Here is a 16,499-nt window from a genome sequence, read left to right on the forward strand (position 1 = left end):
TGCCAGGCATTCTTGCAAGATATGGTTCCATGAGAGAAGAAACATGGTCTGATTAATGAACTTGCTATTTATTCCAAGGCACAAGGATGCCAAACAAAATGGGCTATTCATAAAATATATTAATCTGGGCCCTTTATGGCAGCAACAAGCAGGATAGAGATTCAAAAAGGAAAAAAAAAAAAGCCCACATCAACACCCAAAGATATTGTATGCGGTGTATTGTTTCTCTAATCAGATTGAAATAGCTGAAATAGGAAAAATCTTTTTCTGGGGCTTTTTTCCCATTCTTGAGATTCCTTCACATTACACTGGGAAAATAGACCTCATGACATGCAGAGCCAAGTGATGAATCATTCCCTCCAAATAAATAAATAAAACCCGAATTTGAGCCAAACCAGTAAATCCATTATCTTTCAATCTAGGAGTGTGGTGTGCTGGTAAATATCCAACAACCAACTCTCCAGTGGGAAAGGCTCTGATTTGCAGTGCTTGCTGGTTTCTGACTCCCACCATGGCTTATATCAAGTCACCAACCTAAAGACAATGAACTTGAAGTTGGGAAGAGGTGTGCACAACCCACTCACGAGCTAGCTACTGACCACTAATATCTAGGAGTTTATTTATTTATTTATTTATTTATTTATTTATTTATTTATTTATTTTTATTATTTTATTATTATTTTATTTTATTATTTTTTTATATTATTATTTTTTAATAGTTATACTTGACATCTGTAGAGAACTTAAAAAAAAAGATGTTTTCTTTATACCAGGTGTTTCACATAAGAACATCTTCACAATTGACATTCTGTTTTAATCTTTACACCTGATGAGGTCCATAAAATTGAGAGCCTTAAAGAATAAGGAGTTTGTATAAGGTCAGGTAGTGGAGCTGAACTCAGCAAGTTATTTCAACTCAACGGCCTTTGTTTCCTTTGCTGCAAAGTGGGTTCATAGAGAATCTCAAAGATGGTTGGGAGGACTTGATAAAATAATGCATGTAAAATTCTTAGCACATTGCCTGGTCTGCAGTTCTTCCCTGTTTCGTATGCAATAAATATTCATTGTGGATCTTTCAAAAGTACCAATTGGCAAAAAAGAAGAAAATTTAAAATACTAACCGCTAACAATGTTGGTGCAGAATTCTGGTTCTGGCTTAATTTGACTTAGGAAGGGCAGGCTGAGCATATGAAATGCTTTTTCAGTGATGAAGCACTTGAGCAATTGTTGAGTGCAATTCTGTTTGGATCATGATGGGATGGGAGCTTAGGTTGCATACCGATGTATGCAAATTACTTTTTAAAATAAATTAGGGCAGGAATAATAATGTCATTGTCACTTGAGTGTGCTATCTCTCTGGAGTGGGAATCCTAAGAAAGGAGATGCAGCCAAGTCCCAGGGTCAGGACCCCAGGGGCACACTTGGTGGCTGTAAACTATAAGCCCCTTGAATGTTGCAAGAGAGATGGGGAGAGAACAGAGTCAGACAAATTCATAGTTAGGGAAAGATGATGTGTTTCTTCCAAAGCCCAGTGATTGGTAAGCGTTCCCTACACTGTACGCTATACTGCAAAGGACAGCAGGGCCTCTCCTCTGAGGAGTACAGCAGGGTTGTGTGTGCATCATACTTACCATGAACAGAGGAGGAGGAGCTGTGGTTTGCTTGCCAAGCATATGCTATTTTTGGTAGATGGCATTGCTCCACCTTATTTGAATGAGGATTTTCGGTAGAAACAAGAAGTGATACTTTTGTTTCCCAAATTTTACATTTTCTTGTTTTATTTTTGTTTCCTTTGTTACCATAATTCAGTATTTAGAATTGTAGGGCACCTGGGTGGCTCAGTCGGTTAAACATCCAACTCTTGATTTCCACTCAGGTCATGATCTCAAGAGTCTTGAGATCGAGTCCTGCATTGGGCTCCATGCTCAGTGTGGAGTTTGCTTGGAATTCTCTCTCCTTCTCCCTCTACTCCCTTATCCCTCCCCTCCCCCCACCAGCTGCTCATGTGCTTACTCTCTCTCTCTCTCTCAAATAAATAAATAAAATCTTAAAAGAAAAAAAAAAAGATGGGCTTGTAATTTATTGTAGTTTAGAGTGCTTGTATATGAGAAATCTTTCCTTTTGTTCTCAGGCACAATAAAAAATTAACACATTCACATCGAATATTTGAAAAACTGAAAAAAATGCAAAAAAGCAACAATATCACATAGCCCCACTACCTTTTTGTGCATTTCTTCAGCCTTTTAAAAAGTATTATAGTTCCCTGTACATCCCATCTCCTTGAGCACTAGGTATATAATCACCAGCTTCACACAGCAAAAGTGCAGCTCTTTCTGCCCATAGGCCCAGTCCTTGTGCTATAATAAAAGCACTTTTTTGCACCAAAAAAAGATATAGCAATATCTATTGCTATAAATATACGCATATATCAATATACACTTTTTTAAAAATGGGATCATATCATACACTCTACCACTTGCTTTTTTTTTAACTTAAAAATAGACTGAAAATCTTTCCAAATGGGTACATAAGGAGTTATCACATTCATTCCGTGACTGTGTATTTCATGTATAAATAAATGAGAATTACTACTTATCCATTGCCACACTTCCCATTGAGGGGTATTTACATTGCTTTACTTTTTGCTTTTGTTTTTTGTTTCTAGTTTTTTGTGTGTGTGGGGGTGGGGAGTATTTTAGACAATTTCAACTATGCTACATGAATGTTCTTGGTATATCTTTACGTACCTATATTAGTATTTCTGTAAATATACATTTCTAGAACTACATTTTTTGGGTTTAAAGCTATGCACACTTAAGTTTTTCATAGTTGTGATCCAAACATTCTCAAAAAAAGTGTTATCGATTAATTCAATAAAGACTAATGTGCCAGAGCACCCATTTCCCCCCTTCCTTCCAATAATGGGTGCTACAAACCCTTAACACAGAAACAGATTAAGTTTCTACGATTTCCTTCTAAAAAAGGATTCTTGAAGGGGCACCTGGGTGGCTCAGTGGTTAAGTGTCTGCCTTCAGCTCTGGCATAATCCAAGGGTCCTGGGATTGAGTCCCACATTGGGCTCCCACATGGAGCCTGCTTCTCCCTCTGCCTATGTCTCTCTGCTGCTCTCTGTGTCTCACATAAATAAATAAATAAATAAATAAATAAATAAATAAATAAAATCTAAAAAAAAAAAAAAAAGGAGGATTCTAGGAAACTGAGGTGGTTGAAGGCCAGAGAACTAGAGACAGGATGCAACTGATTGCTCCAACGGTTGCTAGGAAAGGTCTTTGGACCACCCTATCCTGGGATCCAGGAGGAAGAGACTCGTGCTTGCTTTCAAACTTCAAAGACCAAAGCACTGCACACAGTGTAAGCCTGTGGTGGCAATAGGGTGGCATAGTAAGGCGGTAGATCCCTTCATTTTGGCTCGAGGCATCTCTTGTACTGGAAACAGGATGGAGAATAGTTTAGCGCTCAACCCTGTGGCAATTTAAATAGTCCGTGAGATTCAAGATTTGTGATTCTAAAATCCTTTTAAACTCTACTAAAGATTAGATGATCCTTTAAGTGGCTGAGTCTAATTACAAGATAAGGTGGGTTTTATTTATTTATTTATTTTTTAAATATGGATTTTTTTTTAGTTTTTTATTTATTTATGATAGTCACAGAGAGAGAGAGGCAGAGACACCACAGGCAGAGAGAGAAGCAGGCTCCATGCACCAGGAGCCTGATGTGGGATTCGATCCCACGTCTCCAGGATCGTGCCCTGGGCCAAAGGCAGGCGCCAAACCGCTGCGCCACCCAGGGATCCATAAGGTGGGTTTTAAAAGTCAATCCTTTATTTCCTCAGGCAAAAGAATTCATCAAGGCCATCCATAGGCATTATTTTAGGCACTGAGACTTCAAAATAGAAATAAGATAAGGTTCCTGACTTCAAGGAGTTTACAGTCTTATGCGGAAGGGCAGAGGAAATTGAAAACCAGAAACCAACACCTTCCATAAAGTTCAATCCAGATGTGAGGGACATTTGCTTATGCAAATTTATCCACATCAATTTTCGTCACACTCACAAAGGAATAACTAAGAAGAAAGGAGGGTGTTTATAAGAAAATGCTTCCAGGATGAGTTGCAGATCACTTGATTGCTCCCTGGAGCTAATTTTACATTGGTTCAAGTGGGTGGGTTGGTGGGTGGCCAGTGAAGAAGGGTCTTCTAAGAGATCTTTTCAAACTTTGTGTTCATATGAATCCCCAGAGTTCCTGTTAAAATGCAGGTTTTGAATCAGCAGGTCTATGGTAAGGCCTGAGATTCAGCATTTCTTAACAAGTGCTCAGGGAAGGTCAGTGCTGCTGGTTCAAGAACCATACCTTGAATGCCAAAGAGATTGAGGAGGCCCTGAATCCTTTAGAATGACTGGGAAGGAAAAGAGGTGGCTTCGGTCAGAAATAAATCTCGAGGTAGGTAGGAGCTAGCTAAAGAATAATTATCTAATGCTAGAGAGCCATCGGGATACTAAAAAGAGGAGGGATAAATTGGGTAAAGTGGTGAAATCTAATTCAGAGAAGCAGGTTATGGAGAGTAAATCTCTTACCTACTCTCTTCTTCTTAGTCATTTTCTTCTAAGAATTCTTCTTCCTCTCCTTGTCCTCTTTCCCCCTTTTTCCTTCCTCCTCCTCCTTACCATCATCATCATCATCATCATCATCATCTTGCATTTAGGTCATATAACTGGAGAATTGCTTGAAGCAAGCAAGGGGAAAGACTTCTAAAACCATAGACTCATAATAATAAAAATTATTTCACAAACTTGGCCTATAGAACACAGACAACATATGCCAACATTTAAATAGAGGTGAATAGGTAGCCTGGAGGGAATCTTGGTTTGGCTGAGTTTGGCACACAGTGACATCAGTACTATTTTGAGGATAAAAAGAGGTTTTTGATCATTACAGGATTCTTAAGTCTCTGAATATCTTAAAATTTCCCAGATGAGTTTTTATCTACAAAACAACTTTGGGCTGTTTGCCTTACACAGTGGGTGCCTGCTTTGGCCATAATTCTATGATTTGAATCATGAATTGATGAGTTGGCAGTGGCTTCTCTGGACTGTGATCTGATACCTAGGGAAATAACCACTGATTTTAATGATAAGTTTTCTCAGGCTCTGAGGCCATTTTCCTACAGAGCTTTTCTGTAATAAACTCCCTATTTGGAATTTGTCTCCCTAGACTCAGTAAAATAAACATCTCTAAACCAAATAGTTGAATTTATCAGTGCTCATTTCTGATGTTAGCTGGGCAATAAAATCATATGGGAGACAATTCTCATTTCTGATGGACTTTGGCTGACTATATACACTAGAATTTAGTTTTCTAACCATGAATCATAGATATGATGTCTGTATTAAGTAATGGAAGGCTACTTTTTCAGATTTTTAAAATCCCAGCCTAGTAGTTAGTTATATTTGGGGGGGGGGGGGGGAAGCCCCAAATTCTAACTGCCATCACTTTCATGGGTCCTTGGTGTTTTCCTCCTTTCCTTTAGGAAAATATTTTGATTATTTTAATTTTTGATGGTTTAGCTTTTTATGTATAGTATTAATTTATTGCATGGTAAGGTGGCTGAATCCCAAGTGGTTTGGATGATTTTCACCCTCTCTCCATGCCCCTTGGGTTGGGAATTACAATTAATTTTTTAGGAGGAATATGCAATAAGGAACATAGCTATAGCATACACTTATTTTCATGAAAAGAAGACAAGGGGGATGCCTGAGTGGCTCAGTGGTTAAGTGTCTACCTTCAGCTCAGCACATGATCCTGGAGTCCCTTGATCGAGTCCCATATTGGGCTCCCTGCATGGAGCCTGCTTCTTCTCCCTCTGCCTATGCCTCTGCTCGCCTCTCTCTCTGTGTCTCTCATGAATAAATAAATAAAATCTAAAAACAAAACAAAACCAAAAAAGAAAGAAAAAAAAAAAAAAAGAAGACAAGGTTCTCTTTAGCATAGCTGGACTAGGATAATTAGTTTGTTCTGTTGCCTTCGAATCCAAACTCAGAGGCCTATCTGGTGCAGAAAGGACATGTGAAATGTATGATTAGGACAATGGATGAGTAACAGGGAGTGGTGGGGTCTGTGTTGGGTTAGGGTGTGCATTCAAAATTAAACTTAAAACAACAACCACACCGTGTGAACCATATGTCCATTTCTCTGGGTCAGAATGTCATCTAACACAATGTCAGTGTTGACAATCAGAGCAGTATTCCTGTAAGACCAAGTGAGATAAGCGCAAGGGGAGGCCATACCATGGAACCCATAGCAGCTGAATCCCTGCTTCTCCAATTGGTATTCACAGCATTGCTTAATATTTAATGTTGACATATAGAAATGACTAACTTACTTAATACTTTCTCCTGAAATTTCCAGTGATTTCTGTTAGCATATTTGTATCTGCTCTGTGCCAAACACTGTGCTGGGATGTGAAGATCAATAAAACATAATCCTTGCCCTTGAGAGCCTGATTATAGGAAGACAAAGTAAGATATAATAGATAAAAGCAAGCATTAGTTCTCTCATTTTCGTTTTATAGGAAAAATAACAATGGTGTGATGTAAACCAGCAAGTCAGGAGTACAGCAAAGAGAAGAATCATTGCTTCTAATCTCCCCCATCTAAATCATTCACCTAATAAATGCACCACTATTGCCAAGAACCTCTGCCTTCCTGACTTCAACCCGAGCTCATTGGCGAGCTGCCAGCCTGGAGTGAGCAGCTGGGATTTTGAGGCTGCTGTGTGGTAGTAGTGCTGTTAGAGTCCTTTTGTTCAAGACTAAGGATATGCCCAGAAAACAACAGCTCATTCTGCAGACAGTCATCAATATTTTTACTAAAATGATAAAATGATAGCCGGTCAACTGTTGAACAATTTGAGCAGTAAAGGGAATTCCCTCGGGGAATCCATTTTAATGCAGAATGCACCAGACTGAGAGGCATCTGGAGAGACAAAAAAATGATAAGCAGAAGAGGCTAAAAACAAAATGGCTCAGTACAGCACTTTCTTATATAAATTGCGCTCCTTAGTTTTACAATGTCTTGATTCCTAGAATTCATAAGAGAGATACCTTCCAGAGTTGTAATTATGTTTACTTTATATGTGACAATTTGTCTGTAGAAACTGTTACATGATAATCAGTTTTACCAATGTATCGGTCATTTACAATTGGTATCCTACTACTTTAAATATGAAAATTTGGGATCCCTGGGTGGCGCAGTGGTTTAGTGCCTGCCTTTGGTCCAGGGCGCGATCCTGGAGACCCGGGATCAAATCCCACGTCGGGCTCCCGGAGCATGGAACCTGCTTCTCCCTCTGCCTATGTCTCTGCTTCTCTCTCTCTCTCTATGTGTGACTATCATAAATAAAAATTAAAAAAAAAAAAAGAAAATTTGAGCTAACGTCTATAAGGGCCTGGTTAATGGCCCACAATGAAGCCCACAAATGACTAATCTATGGATGAAAAGTTACTTTAGTCAAAATCATATTGACGATGTCCCCAGTTATAAAAAATGGTCATTTATACTCAATGGTTTATACTTAAAATGGTGAGGGGTAGGATTCAAGTCTAGGTTTGGCCCCTAAATCTAGAGCTTTTCCATCAATATCATTACTGTAACCAAGCCAATGTCAATTAGCTCCTTGGTGAGTTGCAGAAACTATACCAAGTGAGTTTTTGCACAAAGAAAAAAAAACCTTTATTTGCAGCAAATAAACAGATCACAGAGAATAGCTTCTTTTTTTTTTTAAGATTTTATTTATTTATTCACAAGAGACAGAAAGAGAGAGAGAGAGAGAGGCAGAGACACAGGCAGAGGGAGAAGTAGGCTCCATGCAAGGAGACCGATGTGGGACTTGATTCTGGGACTCTCCATCCAGAGACTCTCGATCCAGGGACTGTAAAGATTTTGCCACAGGCTTCATCTACCTCTTTTTTCTTTTTTTTAAAGATTTTATTTATTTATTCATGAGAGACAGAGAGAGAGGCAGAGACACAGGCAGAGGGAGAAGCAGGCTCCCTGCAGGAGCCTGATGTGGGACTTGATCCAGGGACTCGATCCAGGGACTCCAGGATCAAGCCCTGGGCCAAAGGCAGGCGCTAAACCGCTGAGCCACCCAGGGATCCCCCAGAGATTAGCTTCTAAAACGATGACTACCTGAGAATGGTTGAATGTGTACCTCTTGTTCAGGGTTAGGATGAATATTTAGATAGGGAAGTCTTGTCAGCTTGTAAGGGCAAACATAAGGTAGGGCATCTGCCTTAAGGAAACATGTTAATATGTTGCATGTTATGTAAATGAGGCTGAGGCTCCTCCTTGGCAGGGATTTTAATATTATAATGGGGTAAAGGCAATGGTAGGTCATTCCAGAGGTCACTCCATGGTCCCTCTGCAGAAGCTCAAGTTGGGGTTTAGCTCAAAGGGTCTAGGTGGTCTGGGCCAGGGAGGTTTTATTAAAGCAGTTGCTATCACCTGAGGAGTGGTTTTGGGTTTAATTTGCCTGAGTTAAGAGGAAAGCCAGAAAGAAGAGCTTTAGGAAAAATATGCGAGTACAGTTAGTGAGTACAAGCAGGTAGGCAATAAAGGTCAGGTCTTGGGGTCTAACTGGTGACATTACTACCTTAAAAAAAAAGTAAGGTGTAAAGTGAGACTGAAGCAAAAGAGCGAGGTTCTTGTCTCATGAAGTTGAGAAATGAATCTTGAAGACAAGGGAGAGGAAAGCAATAGGGTTTTGTCAAGTAAGGATACAGAAAAAGCTCTCAGGAATGAGAGTGGTCCTGATATGGTTGCCACTGAGGGCATTTAGGGTTAGTCTTTTTTTGAAGGCTAACCAGAGAACTTAAATCCCTTTAAACATCTCTATTGATAGCACATTGAGTAAGGATTAGTGATAACATGTTTAGTAGTTTACTTCCTTTTTAGGGTACAGTAATTTTTTGTTGGTAGTAAGTAGCTGTTATAACAAGACCCAACCCCTGACACCTAGGACAGGATGGTCTGGTTTGTTTCTTTATCTCTGGTTTACTTTCACCTCCACATTTTTGGGATTTTTATGAACCTCATCCTGTAGCCCCCTACCTATCTCTTCCTACCTAACCCTGCCTGTCCCTTATTCATGATCATACAGTGTTGATTTTAGACAAATGAGATAACATATTTCATTATGTAATCAAATAAGATGTTAATATTTTGTAAAATTCAATACATATGGAGCCCTTCTGGGAATCATAAGTAAATTAATCTCATTAACCATGTTTTTTGAAAAATTATACCATTCCACAGAAATGGCAGGAGGAAATATTGCCTATATTCTATTTCAATATCCCAATCAGAATGGGGTATATATGCTGTAATCTAAATATGTTGCACTATTAGAGTTTCTAAGCAAGGTTTTGTAAAATGGCATCGCCAGGAGTACCTTCTTCCCCTATGTGGTTCCAAGTTTCTCTGTTCTCCAATCATCTAATGCTACTGGCTTATTTTAGATCTTGAAGTGCCTCAACTTCCAACCTACTGATGGCATCTTTCAAATATGTATAATTCTTCTATAATTTCAATAGGAATTAAGGAGGAACATGGATTGGGTACATCAGCTTGGACCATGAACACCAAATAATAGCTTGACTAAGTGATGATCACAGGAAAATAAAGATCTATTATAAATATTTAAAGGAAGCAAACTCGAAGGGAAAAAATCCATCACTGAAATATGACTAACAACACAGAAATGAAACTCCAAAGCTATTAAGAAATGTACAATTGCAGACTTTTGCAGATAATGGTACATAATTGGAAGGAAATTTTAAATCTTTATGAAATTTGGGATTAAAATAAGTACCATCAAAAAACCATTGCATCCTGTGACTAACACAAAGCATGCACTTAATAATTATTTAGTAACTGAATGGGTGACATTGTTAGAAATGCCCCGGGATCTCATCCAAGCTGAAATATCAAATGTGGCTGTGAGCACTTTAATTTATAAAACTAAAAATTCTTTCTAAGGCTAGAGTTTATCTAATACAAATGCTTTTTTTTTTTAGTAGGTGCATTCCATCCAACTTGCAACTCGGAGCTATGCCTTCCTGCAAGTGTTGTTCAATATCCACACACACACACACAAAGTGGTTCTTTAATTTTCGGTATCTCACTTGATTTAAATGAAATACTGCTAATGTAATTTTATATAAGAGATTAACTAGAGGTTAGCTTTGACGCTGGAAAGGTAACAATTTAAGTTAGGTAAGTGGCAAATGCTGATTAATGTTTCTGGGACTTTCAAAAGAGAGAAAAAAAACTTTGCCTTTTTTTTTTTTTTGGTAGGGCTGATTTTTCAAAAAATTGAGAAAGTACATTTGCAGAGAGGGTCTATCTTGCTTTCGGAAAAGTTCCTTTACATTTTAATATGCATACAAATAACCTGGGAATATTGTTAAATGCAGATTAGACTAGGCGGGCCCGAAAAGGCCCCGAGAGCAAGTGTGAGAGCTGCAGGTGATGCTGGCGCCTTCTAAGACTTTATGTCGCTAGGGCACAAACGCTCAAGCATCCCCGGGCGCTCAGCTCTCGTTTTCAACTTTAAGATCTGATCCAAATGCGTTTGCTGTTGGGTAACGAAAGAAAGTTTCCAGAAAGCACTAGGCCTGCTCATTTCCCCGTTTTTAACGGCAAAAACTTTGATTCGGAACTGCAGCTCCGGCCTCCGCGTTTGGTCGTCCGAAGGCGGCCTTGGAGGCCAACGGACGCGGCTGAGAGCTCAGTCCGGGGGTGGGCGCTGCACCCACCCGCGGCCCCGGCTCCGCGGAAGAGCCGCAGCGGGGGGACCCCGGGGATGCCCCGCGGCTGCCCCGCCCCCGCCCCCGGCCGCGGCCGCCGACGCGAAGCCCTTTCCAGGAACGCGCGGGCCCGCCCCCCGCGCGCGGCCGCCGATTGGCCAGGACGGCGCCGGCGTGACGTCAGGCCCCGCCCCGCCGCCCTCCGGCCCCGCCCCGCGGGGTGGCCTGGCGGTTTGGTCTGGAGCAGCTGAAACCGGTTTGAGCGGAGCCGCTTCCTGCCGCTCGGCGCCGCCGCGGGCTGCCTGGGGGAGCGCTGGCGAGGCGCGGACGGCGGGTGCCCGGCTCCTCGGCCCGCGGCCCCGGCTCTGCGGCGCGGACGCGCGGCCCCGCGGCCCCGGCAGGTGAGGCGGGCGGCCAGGCCTGGCCCGGAGCTCGCTGCGGGGGCGGCTCACGTGGCGGCGGAGCTGTCAGGGCGGCGGGGCCGGGCCCGGCCGGGCCGGGCGGGGGGCGCGGCGGGGCGCGGGCGGGGGGCGCGGGCGGGGGGCGCGGGGCGGGCCGGGCGTCCCGGTCCCCCCCCCCCCGCCCCGGGGCGGCCGCGGCCTGGAAGTTCGCGGTTCCACTTGCATTGTTTGCTGCCCACGGTTCCGCTGCTGCCGGAGCTTGGTCCCGGGCAGCATCGTGCAGGTGCCGGGATGCGTGGGGCGCGCGGCCCCCTCGGCCCCCCCGGCGCCCCCGGCCCCGCCGCCCGCGCGCGAGTAGCTCGTGGTGTTTGGGAGCCGCTTATTTTCTGGAATCGCCTGAGCGCGTAGTGGAAGGCGTGCCTGTATAACGCGGTTGTCGCCAGACCCGAAGCGCCCAGCCTTCCCGAGGAGAGGTCCCGGCGGCTGACTCCGTCCGAGGCCGGGTTGCGTGCTCGGGCCCGGCGGCTTCTGGGGCGAGCCTCCCCGCGGGGCCTCGCGGCCGCCCTTCCCCTCCCCTGCCTTCCGCCGTGGATCGCAGAGACTGACTTCGTCCCGAGGCAGCTGTGCCGGCCGAAGCGGTGCCGACGTGGAAGGGGGTTGAACCAAGCAGGATGTTTAGACCCGACGCTGCCTTCTTTAGACGCCCCGCGCCCAGGAACGGCCCCTTCGTGCCACATCTCTGACGGCTGTGACTTAAGTAAAACTACAAGCTGTCAGTCCTCTCAGCCCCTGGTGGTCTGCATACGAATAATTCAGGATAGGGCAAAACGGCACAGCTGCGCTTGGCCTAGTCCCTTCTGGACTTGAGAACCAATATTCTAGGCGGGATGAAACTTAGGAAAGTTCTGTCCAGAGAAATAAGGACCACGAGAGAACTCTCCCCGTGGCAGAGTTAGTAAAATTTGAGAACTACGAAAAAAGCAGATTAATGAATCAGATCTTTGTATGTAATCCTAGCCAGGGAGGGCATATGAACTGTGCATGAAAGACTCTCAAGACAAAGTGAAATGGGAAATATTTGAAAACTTCTACTGCATTGTTTAGAAAGTTGAACAAGGAATAAACCTGGCTTAGCGAAATCTCCAGAAGCGCTTTCTTTATGAAAATCCATTCGTGTCTGCATACATTTGTTTAAAATGTTGGCTCAAGTACACTGAGGTTGGAATAGTGGAATCATATTCCAACAGGATGAACAGAAGTTAACTCAGGAAAACTTAGGCATTTCATATATTTTTTTTGTAGCCAGTTATGAGGATCAAAGCTGCTGGAACCTAGGAAAGAGTAAGACATGGAAATAGCTTTTTTTTTGGGGGGGGGGGACAATGTTTTTAAAGATTTTATTTATTGAGCGAGAGTGCGCGCGCACATACACACACACACACAAGCTGGAGGGAGGAGCAGAGGGAGAGGGAGAAGCAGACTCTTTGCTGGGAGGGGAGCCTAATGTGGGGCTCCCATCTCAGAACCCTGGGATCATGACCTGGGCTGAAGGCAGACTCTTAACCCACTGAGTCACCCAGGCATCCCTCTTTGAGAAAATTTGAAGGACAGAGATGGTCTTTTTGGCTAGAAAAACACATTTTTAGCTAAAAATATCTGTGATCTCAATTTAAACTAAATGTTCCTGCACCTTGTTTTGCTTAAATATCCCTTTTGTTCCCCTAGCTGGTAAACCAGTAAGGTCATGTGTTGGGATAGTTTCTTTGACCAAAAAAATAGAGTAGGATTTATTTTGGCAGGTAGTGTAAACTCTGAAATACTTCTTGAATGTAAATTACAATGTCATAGCTGTACTAATTGCTTGAGTCTTCAAAAAACTGTTAGATACTACTCAAAATCTCAGATGAGAATACTGCTTGATATTTATCTTCAAAAAGCACAAAATGGAAGTTATATGTAAAACAAATGGAGTTGGTTAAATTACATTTACAGTCAGCTCAAGTATATAAAAATGACTAGATTTTTCTTCTTACTCTTATATATATCTGGAACACATCCCCTGTCCAAGTAGGGATGGCTTTTTTGCTTGTTTGGAAGAAGAGGAAGTATTGGTAGGTGTGTAAATTTTGTGTTCCACAACAGGTCAGTATTTTACTTTGTCACTACTGTTTTGGTGGTAGCTGGGTGCCAAAATTGTGCAGGCCAATCCTGTACCAGAATTTTGGCCTCTGTCCACAATCAAGTAAACTGGTGTAGGAGCAGCTTCCCCGGCTTTATTTTGGTGTGTTATTAAATTGTGGAAGGAGGGAGAGAGGAAATTAAACCAGACTACAGGACTTTTTGGCAATCCAAGTGGAAAATGAGGCTTTGTTGACATCAGGGAGGTTTTTTGGGAGGGTATTTTTGTGCTTATGTATATAGTTTGGTACAGTACATTTACTGCAGCTGTTTATAGCCAAGTTACTACAGACACTTTTATAAGCAACCTTAAGAACGAAAGTCAATTTTAATAATTAGTTGAATTCTCTTTTATTAAGTTGATATATGTAATTTTCCCATTTAATGCAGTAGAAATTTAAAGGTAATTTTGTGCCAGTTGATTTTGATAAATAGGAATAATTATTTTTGATTTCCCTAAAATTAGCTAGAATAGATACTTAAAATTGATCAAAAAATAGTTGAGTAGCAACTGTGTAATTTTGTAGATGAGATTGTGTAGTCCTTTTTTGAAAACTGACAGTAAACACTGGGTGAAAGTAGAAGTTAAAGTTTGAGATTAAGGTTGGTTATTCAGCAGTTTTGGTGGATGATGGGGCTTTCTGCTGTGTCTCAAAATTAATTCAGTTATGTAAAAGCCAAGCTCTTTTGCTTGTCTGAGGTTTCTTTATGACATAAATTAAATGTAAGAGTTTGGTGTTTCAGTGAACTATTTAATTATTAGAAAAGGAAATATTCCAAGAGTTAGTACTCAGATTCGTATCAGATGTCATGTTAAAGGAGAGCTAATAAGATACTTGGATAATGATTGCTTAATGAGGGGATTATCAATCTACAGCTATTTTAAGATTTAGAACATTCTTTAGCAGTGTTAGAACTGGATGTATATGCTTTAAATAGATCATGTTTATTAGACACAGAAATCATTTTGATTAAGGTTTTTTCTCCAGTGCATAACGGATTTTCTAAGTGAAATGGTGGAGTTATCAAATAGAGAATTCTGTATTCAGGTGATATGAAACCACATTGACTGGTGGTCTTTCTCAATATGAATATTCAACATTTACGTTTTATCAGAGATGTAAGTGGGATGGTAGTTTGTAGCTAACTTTGAGTCTGGATTCTTGACCTTCAGAGCAGCCCCCTGTGGGTCAGGTTTCTCAGCCTCAGCCCTATTGATACTTGGAGCTGGACAATTACTTATGGAGAGCTGTTCTGTGCATTACATGGTGTATAGCAGTACTATTGGCCTCTACCCACTAGATGCCAGCAGTATCACTCCCAGTTGCGACAACCAAAAATATGTCCTGACATTGCCAAACATCCCTTGAAGGGCAGAATTGTCCCCCGTGAGAACTGCTGCTTTATATCTGCCTTGACTTGGAAGTGTAGTTACCTGAGCAGCAGTGTCCACTGAATGGGCATTACAGAGTTGGGCATGTGTTCATGGGGAGGGAAAGGGAGCAAAGGGGAAATAGAAGAATGAATAGCTATGAAACTTACTTTATGATTTTTAAAATAATGTATAAGTACAAATAACATTTAAGCTGATAAATTAATGAAATGATGCACAGTAAAGAAATTGGAATTCTTTTAGGAACATTGGTGAATTGGGGTTCAAAATTTAGGGGAGTATTGGAGAAGTTATGTAGACTATGATCTGCCCTTTTGTAGAGTGTGTTCTTTCTATATATGAATTAAATAGCCTTCTTTAGAATTGATACTGTATATATTTTTTAAAAATCTATTTGTTATCTTCCTTTTGTACTTAAATTTTTTTTTTAAGATTTTTTTTTTAAAATTTATTCATGAGAGTCATAGAGAGGTAGAGACAGGGAGAGAGAGAAACAGGCTCGCTGCAGGGAGCTCCATGTGGGACTTGATCCCAAAACTCTGGGATCATGCCCTGAGCTAGAGTCAAGACACTCAACTGTTGAGCCACCCAGGCATTCCCCACCCTTAGGTACTTAAATTAGGGGGTTATAAACAGATTGGTTTGGCTGGGAAAAAACAACCAAGAAATGAAAAATCAGAAAATGTGAATAGGACGTTGAAGGATTAGGGGTTTAGATTTCTGTAAGTAATCGAAGTAATTCTAAGTCAAGGTCATGAGGAAGAATATTCTAACTGGCGTAAAATGTATTATTTTTTGGAAGACATTTAGAAGCCAAAATACGGGTTAGTATACTTAGGATTTTGATTGAAGTTCAGACAGTAGAAAGAACGGCATGTATGTAAGATCAGTTAGAATCAACAGGGTTGGGCCGCCCGGATGGCGCAGCGGTTTAGCGCCGCCTTCAGCCCAGAGCGTGATCCTGGAGACCTGGGATCGAGTCCCGCATTGGGCTCCCTGCATGGAGCCTGCTTCTTCCTCTGCCGGTGTCTCTGCTTCTCTCTCTCTCTCTCTCTCTCTCTCTCATGAATAAATAAAATCTTTAAAAAAAAAAGATTAGGATCAACAGGGTTTGGTAATAGATTGCAGAGTTGAGGCTCTAAATTTGAGTCTACAGAATAAGAGTAATGACAGTCCAGTGGTTAATACAGAGAAAATCTGGAAAGAATGGTTTATAGGGGAGGTTTTTTTTAAGTTATTGGTTACATTACTTAGAAGCAGAATCTGCATCTTGTTGCAGAACATAGTTTTGTTTCAGTGAATGGTACTTCAGTTTCCTTGCTAGTAAAGTTGAAACCTTATTGAAATAGAAATCCTCTTGTGAGCCAACTTTTTTTCTATATGTGGTTGTTTTTTGTTTTTGTTTTGCTTTTTATTCTCCATCATAGCATGAGCCTGGTCAGGAAAGATAGGTTGAGTTCAGAGCAGCTGCTTATCAGAAGAGAAAGTTTGTAACAGGACAATCTTGAATCCTTAAAAAAAAAAAAAAAAAAAAGGACACACTTGTTTTTGTAGTTTTCTGGTCCATACACACAGAATAGGTTTCAACATTAGACACTAAAAATTACTAGGTACTTACTAAAGAATTCAGTCTTTATATATAAGTTTTCTGAAATCTTTTGCTCACAGTTTTGATCTATTTTTGTTTTTTAATTTGTTTCTTG

The 16,499-nt window shown here is 41.3% G+C and overlaps 1 protein-coding gene across 4 annotated transcripts in view; it reads left to right on the forward strand.

The window, feature by feature from the left end:
- GPCPD1 (glycerophosphocholine phosphodiesterase 1) overlaps positions 1-16,499 on the forward strand; it is a 66,313-nt gene that overhangs the window by 616 nt on the left and 49,198 nt on the right. Inside the window, exon 1 of one of the 4 annotated variants that reach the window (XM_025469371.3) lies at positions 11,074-11,225. The exons of 1 other annotated variant lie outside the window; for it this stretch is intronic. The gene's annotated coding sequence lies outside the window, so the exon portion shown is untranslated. Of the gene's footprint in view, positions 1-11,073; positions 11,226-16,499 lie in introns of those variants that run through there. 2 more of the 4 variants (XM_025469369.3, XM_035706055.2) reach the window with 2 other exon arrangements.

The sequence above is a fragment of the Canis lupus genome, chromosome 24 (assembly GCF_003254725.2).
Source record: "Canis lupus dingo isolate Sandy chromosome 24, ASM325472v2, whole genome shotgun sequence".
NCBI lineage: Eukaryota > Metazoa > Chordata > Mammalia > Carnivora > Canidae > Canis > Canis lupus.